This window comes from Chiloscyllium punctatum, chromosome 33 (genome assembly GCF_047496795.1).
Source record: "Chiloscyllium punctatum isolate Juve2018m chromosome 33, sChiPun1.3, whole genome shotgun sequence".
Lineage (NCBI taxonomy): Eukaryota > Metazoa > Chordata > Chondrichthyes > Orectolobiformes > Hemiscylliidae > Chiloscyllium > Chiloscyllium punctatum.
The window spans coordinates 60,255,808-60,264,443 of NC_092771.1; positions in this window are offsets into that span (position 1 = coordinate 60,255,808).

Genomic DNA, 8,636 nt, shown 5'->3' on the forward strand with positions numbered 1-8,636 from the left:
ATATTTATTAAGATCAGTGAACTAATGAATAAAACATAGTAGCTAGCCTTACGTATTAAAGAAAAAATGAGACATTCAGTGATTATTGAACAAAATTCTTTTCTGAACTCAAAAATATATGCAATATACAAATTGTGAATTTCTTTCCACTGGATTCCTTCTGGAGATGGTACATTGATTAATATTATAATCAAAGTGTCAGAATTAGGAAGAGAATTAATAGATCATAAAAATGAGCATGAAAATAAACAAACAATGAAGTCACTGCTAGGTGGTATATGAAGCGATTGTAATAATTGTGTCATTATTGTACAATGATAAATAATGTTGGAATTGAAACAACAAAAATTCAACACTTCTATTCTTACAATGCAATGAAAGCAATAATCATTTTGTAGCATGCTTGTTTGGAAAAAGCAGTCTTTTAATATGACATTCAGCGAAGACTAACCTTTTTGCAAAACTGTAAGAAGTTCATAAATTCAAAATGTAGCATTTGTTGAATTTGCGACAAAAATGGTTATAATTTGAATTATCTTTTGCACACACACAACAGAAGAGGAGCTTAAAGATTGTTAGAATATTTTTTAAAAATGTTTCCAGTGTTATTGTATTATAGTCAATATCCACGATAAATTAGAATTATTGGTTTAAACAACATAAATTGTCATTAACAACTGAACTGAAATATAAGATATCAAATGCACTTACTGCATGGACGAGTAAACAAATGGTTACTGTTGTCATTAGTCTCAGGAACAATAAGATACTCAGGTTATTCCACTGAACAGTAATTAGCTGATGATGAATATCTTTGTGTCGCTTTATGTGCACTGTTTTGTGTAAACATTGACTTCAAGAAAATTGAGATATTTAGATGAATTAGGAATAGATTGATAATTGGGTGTTAAGGATCTTATTTAAGATTAGACTTTTTAAATAGTTAATATAATTGCTGAGCAAAACACACTTCAGACATCATACAATAAATGAGATAAGTGATTGTGAGAAACGAAGTTCAGTCACTTCAATAACTTCAGTCCGGAACAAGATCTGAATCAGTTGTATCGTTTATTACGCTGTTGCAAGAGGGGTGTATGGGTTCACTGTCCACAAGGCACACACACACACACTGAATTTAACGAGTACACAATATTTGTGTAATTTGTTTCTCTTCCCTCCTCCCATTGCTCCTTCACTGGTTACAACTATTTCTAATCTAAACCAGCTGTTTATCTCTGAACTCATCCAGCCTCGTCCCTTACAAAATGTTTATCTCTGCCCTCACAAGGCCATTTGACCACCTCCCTCTGTGGTCTAATTGTTATTTATCCTTCTTCACTGCCATCTGTTTCCGTGCAAACCAAAGCATAATTTCTTTTTATTCTTTATTTACACCGAGCCTTATGACCTTTTGATGGTGTTTTGTTTTGTTCCTGCTGAAGCGGGAAACAGATGCTTGAAACTGTTTGTACAGGCATATCTAGCTTAACCTACACCCCCTCCCCTCACAATACCTTAACTATTTGGCTATAACATCTACCATTATTTGCAGACGCATTTCATTCTTGTATGCACATTTTAGCTAATACAAAAGCAATTATATATTTCCTTCAAATAGTTGTCATTCTTGTCAACTCAGCTCTTGGCTGAAACAATTATACACTGGTGCGAGTTCATTTACCTTGAATAAACAATTATGATTGCAGAAGTAACACTGCTTTATCTATATCCCACAGTGATAAATATGCAAAGTCAAATTTCAAATGAATGCACTTGGATATTTTCACAGCAGTTCAATCTCACATTCAATATAAATAGGTTAGTGGAAAACGAAAAACAAATTTCACACAATTCATAAACAGATCAATAATTAAAAATTGATAAATAAAAGGATTTGGCATTTGTTTATTTGACTGAACAAGAAATTTATTTTTTCTCCTCATTTTTATAGCACTGGAGCATCAAGTTATATGTACTGTTTGAACTCAGCTCTTCAGAACAAAAGAAAATAAATTAATAATATTACTTTGTATGTTTCATCTGTATGACTGCAACATTCTCAAATATTTTCCAACAAATATTGATTGAGTGGAATTAGATACATTCTGTTATTAGTGACCTGAAAAAAATAAATAGCAAATACTGTGATTATTGAAATGAACAACAGATGGAAGCATATCTAATATTAAATTGAAAGGCAATTTAATTGAGTCTTAGATATTTTCTAATCAACATTCAGAGCTGCTCTGGCACAACTCTATGCAAGGTGGGAATTGAAACTGTACCTCCTGGTCCGGTAACAGAGACACTATCAGAGCTGCATAACATTCCTTCATAATGTTCCCAACCAGGCTGGGCAGGTCTATAATCACATGCTCACTGTGGTTACTCAAGTGAAAAATAATCAGATGTTTATTGTAATAATTGGTTTGGAATTAAATGGATGGATCCTATGTATAATGTACTTAAAATTAAATAGTAATTTACAATAATGATGGGAGTTAACAGATGTCTTAATTAAATATGATTTTATGATAATTTGTGGAACGACAACTTCACAGATTTGTGTGATTACTGTAAATTGATAAATAAAAATGAATACAATCATTCTACATGTTCATAATAGTTTCTCATTTTATAAAATGCAACATAATTTTTTTTTGTTCTACACGTAAATTGGAACAAAATGATGACTTGGTCAGTCAATGTTAGTATTCAGCTGAAGACAACTTTCATTGTTTCTGAAAATGTCTGATTTCTAAGAAGCCACCATTTCCCGTGAGTGTTTAATGAAACAAGAAAGATGTCGATCCTTTTTTTGTGTACTTCAAAAAAATTCATCGGAATTTAAATAATTTTGCACAAGAAAAATATTCAACTATTATTGTGATTAGAAGCACAAATAAATGTTAACATTGAAGTGAATTACAATCAAATCATTTCAAAAGTGTTTCCAAGTTTAAAATGAAAAGCAATATTCACAATGATTGAGAGATTCGACATTGCGAAGTCCTTGCAATAGTTATTATATGGAACCATAATTCCACATTTGCATCCTTTACCAAATTGAACAATTATTCGATATTAGCAACAAATTGATTTTAAAACTACTATTAATGAATTTAAGAATAATGAGGTATCTCATCTTACTATTCCACTGAGTAATGTGCAGAAATGAAGAGAAATATTGCAGTGTAAAGTAACTGGTGTTGTCTGAATATCAAATGACTGTGATGACTGTGATCTTTCAAATGAGCAAAAGTCAGATATTTACAAAGGATGTCACAAGGGTAGTTATTGGTCTTTTCTGGGTGTATTGGCCCGACCAAACAGGTGTTTGTATTGTAGCATTCACAATAAGAAATATGGAAAATATTAATAACACATTAACTTAGACTTCGTAACAAGCACAAAGTGCTGTGTAATTATTGTAATTGTTAATTGTTTCTAGAATATTGATCGATAAATTAACTTCATATTTTGAAAGCACTTTGCTCTGACGTCGATTGCATCATAATTAAGATTGATAAACAGAAAATTAATATATAAAAAGTCGCTTTAATAATTATAAAAAATACTCAGCAACAATTGACACAGTTCAACATTTGATTTTTTTGTTGAGTCATGTTTTTTTTAAATTTTTATCGTGATAAATGTTGAGACATCTATGTCAGAATAAGGAAGAAAATAATTAGACCGGGAAAGTGAGTACTATTGTGAACAAAAGGTCAAATAAATGACATTTGGTACAGAAAATTATTTTGCACAAAATGACTGATAATTATGTGATTATTGTTCATTGACAACTAATGCTGGAAGTAATGAAACAGACTCTAACATTTCCAAAGCAGGTTTTTTTTTCTTATAATGAAATTAAAATACAAATCATTTTGTATTGATTTGAAAAAGTGTCATTTAATGTGATATTTGAGATGAAGAATCGTTCTTTTCCCCCCAGTGTAGTCTTTTCAATAATTTAAAATTTAGTGGTATTTGAGCTAAAGAACAAATGGGTGTACCTACATTGTTTTCTTGCACACAAAAGAAGTAAAGTCAACAACATTTTTAAGTTTCGGAGAGTTAATTAGCAAAATGCATTGAAGCTATCATGCATGAAGTGAGATATTTGAGAGAGAGAGACAAATTAAATGTTCAAATGAACACGTCGATATTTTGAAAGCATATCAATCTTATGAATTATGAATTGGTGGATGGAAAATAAAAACAAATTCCTGACATTTCAAGAATGAATAGTAATAAATTTAATTTGTTCAAAGCACATAACAATATTTAGATGAATTGCAATATTTAGTTACAATTGTAGGTGATCAACTGACCAATGAATAATATGAAGTTGCATTTGGTTATTTTGCTGAAGAGGAATTTTGACTGTTTATTTTTTCATCTTTATAATACCGGAGAATAAGGATTTATGTGCTTGAAATGTCTGAACTAGGTTCTTTCAAACAGAGAAAAAAAAATCAGTGAGTATCATTTCTTAGACTCTTCCAACTTTAAGATTGCAACATTCTCAACTACTTTTTCAGGAATGTTGAACTAGCAGATATGATACGTTTTATTCGTAACCTGAAGAAAATAAGTAGTAGATATGGTGATGATTGAAATGCACAGCAGATTGAAGTATATTTCATGTTGTTTTGAAAAGCAGTTCAATCTATGCCAGGTATTTTCTCATGAATATTTGGAGCTCCTCAGACACATCTCTGCTGAACGCGGGAATTGAAATCATTCCTCCTGATCTTGTCGTAGAGACACTGTCAGAGCTCCACACGGACCCTTCATAATGTCCCCACCCCAGAAGGGTAGGACCATAGTCACATGCTTACTGTGGCAACACAAATGAAAACGAATCAGATGTTTATTGTAATAATTTGTATGGGAATTAATTACATATTTCCTGTGTGTAATGAACTGACAAAATGAATTAGTAATTTACAGTAAAGTTGTAACAAAGCAATAATGACTTTAATTAAATATGAATCTCATGAAGATCCATGATAGGAAAAAAAAAGCCTAATCATTTGATCATTGTACACTGATGAACAAAAATCAATAAAATAGTTCCATATGTTCAAAGCAAGTTTTCACAGAATAAATTAAAATGCATTTGCAACAAAAATGAATAGGAAAATAAATGAATTAGTCACACAATACGACTATTCATCTGAAGACAACTTCCCTTCTTTCACAAAATGTTCAAATTCCCAAAGTTCAAAATGTACTGTGACTATTTCATGAAACAATAGAGATGTTAGCTCCTTTTGTTGTACTTCAAACTGTCACAAGAATTTTAAATGATTTTGTTCGATAATTTGTATCATGTTTATAAATACAATAAATGTTAACATGTAAGCGAAACATAATTAAATCAATTCAACTTTTGCTAGGGTTAAAATAAAAATTGATATTTACAACACACACTGCAAATCTTTGAATTATTTCATGCATGAGCCATAATTCCACAGATATACCCTGAACTATATTGAACAATGATTAGATAAGAGCAGCAATTGGATTGTCAAAATTCTATCAGTTAATTTAAGAATACTGAGAAATCTTAGTGATTATTTCACTGAACAATGTGGAGAAACGACCAGGAATTATTCGAATGAAAAGTAATTACAGTTTTCTGAACGCTTCAGGCTGAGATTACCGTGATCATTCAAATGAGCAATCATCAAATATTTACAATGAGGCATTGAATGAGGCATTGGTTCCATTATGGGATCATTCAGCTGAACAGTAAATTGATTTTTATATTGTAGGGTTCGTACTCAGAAACAATTGATGCAATTAAAATGCGATTCTCACTATATTTGTTAGAAATACTTGCGGACACAGAGATGGGCTCAAATGCGTATACTTCAATGCAAGGAGTATCAGAAATAAGGTGGGTGAACTTAAGGCATGGATCGGTACCTGGGACTACGATGTTGTGGCCATCACGGAAACATGGATAGATGAGGGACAGGAATGGCTGTTGGAGGTTCCTGGTTACAGATGTTTCAGTAAGATTAGGGAGGGTGGTAAAAAAGGATGGGGGGGGTGGCATTGCTAATTAGGAATGGTATAACGGCTGCAGAAAGGAAGTTTGAGGGGGATCTGCCTCTGGAGGTAGTATGGGCTGAAGTCAGAAATAGGAAAGGTGCAGTCACCTTGTTGGGTGTTTATTATAGGCCCCCCAATAGCAGCAGAGATGTGGAGAAACAGATTGGGAAACAGATTTTGGAAAGGTGCAGAAGCCACAGGGTCGTAGTCATGGGCGACTTCAACTTCCCAAATATTGATTGGAAGCTCTTTAGATCAAGTAGATTGGATGGGGCGGTGTTTGTGCAGTGTGTCCAGGAAGCTTTTCTAACGCAGTATGTAGATTGTCCAACCAGAGGGGAGGCCATATTGAATTTGGTACTCGGTAATGAACCGGGACAAGTGGTGGGCTTGTTAGTGGGTGAACATTTTGGTGATGGCGACCACAATTCTGTGACTTTCACCTTGGTTATGGAGAGAGATAGGTGCGCACAACAAGGAAGTTTTTACAATTGGGGGAAGGGAAATTACAATGCTGTAAGACAGGATTTGAGGAGCATACGTTGGGAGCATAGGCTGTCAGGGAAGGATGTGGTGGAAATGTGGAACTTTTTCAAGGAGCAGATACGACGTGTCCTTGATATGTATGTACTGATCAGGCAGGAAAGAAATGGTCGTGTGAGGGAGCCTTGGTTGATGAGGGAGGTTGAATGTCTAGTAAAGAGGAAGAAGGAGGCTTACATAAGGTTGAGGAAACAAGGTTCAGACAGAGCAGTGGAGGGATACAGGATAGCCAGAAGGGACCTGAAGAAAGGGATTAGGAGAGCTAAGAGAGGGCATGAAAAATCCTTGGCGGATAGGATCAAGGATAACCCCAAGGCATTCTATGCGTATGTGAGAAACCTGAGAATGACGAGAACGAGGGTAGGTCCGATCAAGGACAGTGGTGGGAGACTGTGTATTGAGTCGGAAGAGATAGGAGAGGTCTTGAACAAGTACTTCTCTTCAGTATTTACGAACAAGAGAGACCGTATTGTTGAAGAGGAGAGTGTGAAACAGACTGATAAGCTAGAAGAGATACCTGTTAGGAAGGAAGATGTGTTGGACATTTTGACCAACTTGAGGATAGACAAGTCCCCCGGGCCTGACGGGATATATCCTAGGATTATGTGGGAAGCAAGAGAGGAAATTGCAGTACTGTTGGCAATGATCTTCTCGTCTTCACTGGCAACGGGGGTGGTACCAGGGGACTGGAGAGTAGCGAATGTTGTGCCCCTGTTCAAAAAAGGGAATAGGGATAACCCCGGGAATTACAGGCCAGTTAGTCTTACTTCTGTGGTAGGCAAAGTAATGGAAAGGCTACTGAGGGATAGGATTTACGAGTATCTGGAAAGACACTGCTTGATTAGGGACAGCCAGCACGGATTTGTGAAGGGTAGGTCTTGCCTTACAAGTCTTATTGAATTCTTCGAGGAGGTGACCAAGCATGTGGATGAGGGGAGAGCAGTGGATGTAGTGTACATGGATTTTAGTAAGGCATTTGATAAGGTTGCCCATGGTAGGCTTATGCGGAAAGTCAGGAGGCATGGGATAGAGGGAAATTTGGCCAATTGGATAGAAAACTGGCTAACCGGTCGAAGTCAGAGAGTGGTGGTAGATGGTAAATATTCAGCATGGAGTCCAGTTACAAGTGGAGTTCCGCAGGGATCAGTTCTGGGTCCTCTGCTGTTTGTAATTTTTATTAATGACTTAGATGAGGGAGTCGAAGGGTGGGTCAGTAAATTTGCAGATGATACAAAGATAGGTGGAGTTGTGGACAGTGAGGAGGGCTGTTGTCGGCTGCAGAGGGACTTAGATATAATGCAGAGCTGGGCTGAGGAGTGGCAGATGGAGTTCAACCCTGCCAAGTGTGAGGTTGTCCATTTTGGAAGAACAAATAAGGATGCGGAATACAGGGTTAATGGTAGGGTTCTAGGTCAGGTGGAGGAACAGAGGGATCTCGGGGTCTATGTACATAGATCTTTGAAGGTTGCCACTCAGGTGGATAGAGTTTGTAAGAAGGCCTATGGAGTATTATCGTTCATTAGCAGAGGGATTGAATTCAAGAGTCGTGAAGTGATGTTGCAGCTGTACAGGACTTTGGTTAGGCCACATTTGGAGTACTGTGTGCAGTTCTGGTCGCCTCACTTTAGGAAAGATGTGGAAGCTTTGGAGAGGGTGCAGAGAAGATTTACCAGGATGTTGCCTGGAATGGAGAGTAGGTCGTACGAGGATAGGTTGAGAGTTCTCGGCCTTTTCTCGTTGGAACGGCGAAGGATGAGGGGTGACTTGATAGAGGTTTATAAGATGATCAGAGGAATAGATAGAGTAGACAGTCAGAAACTTTTTCCCCGGGTACAACAGAGTGTTAACAATGGGACATAAATTTAAGGTGAAGGGTGGAAGGTATAGGGGAGATGTCAGGGGTGGGTTCTTTACCCAGAGAGTGGTGGGGGCATGGAATGTGCTGCCCGTGGGAGTGGTAGAGTCAGATTCATTGGCGACCTTTAAGCGGCATTTGGATAGGTACATGGATGGGTGCTTAA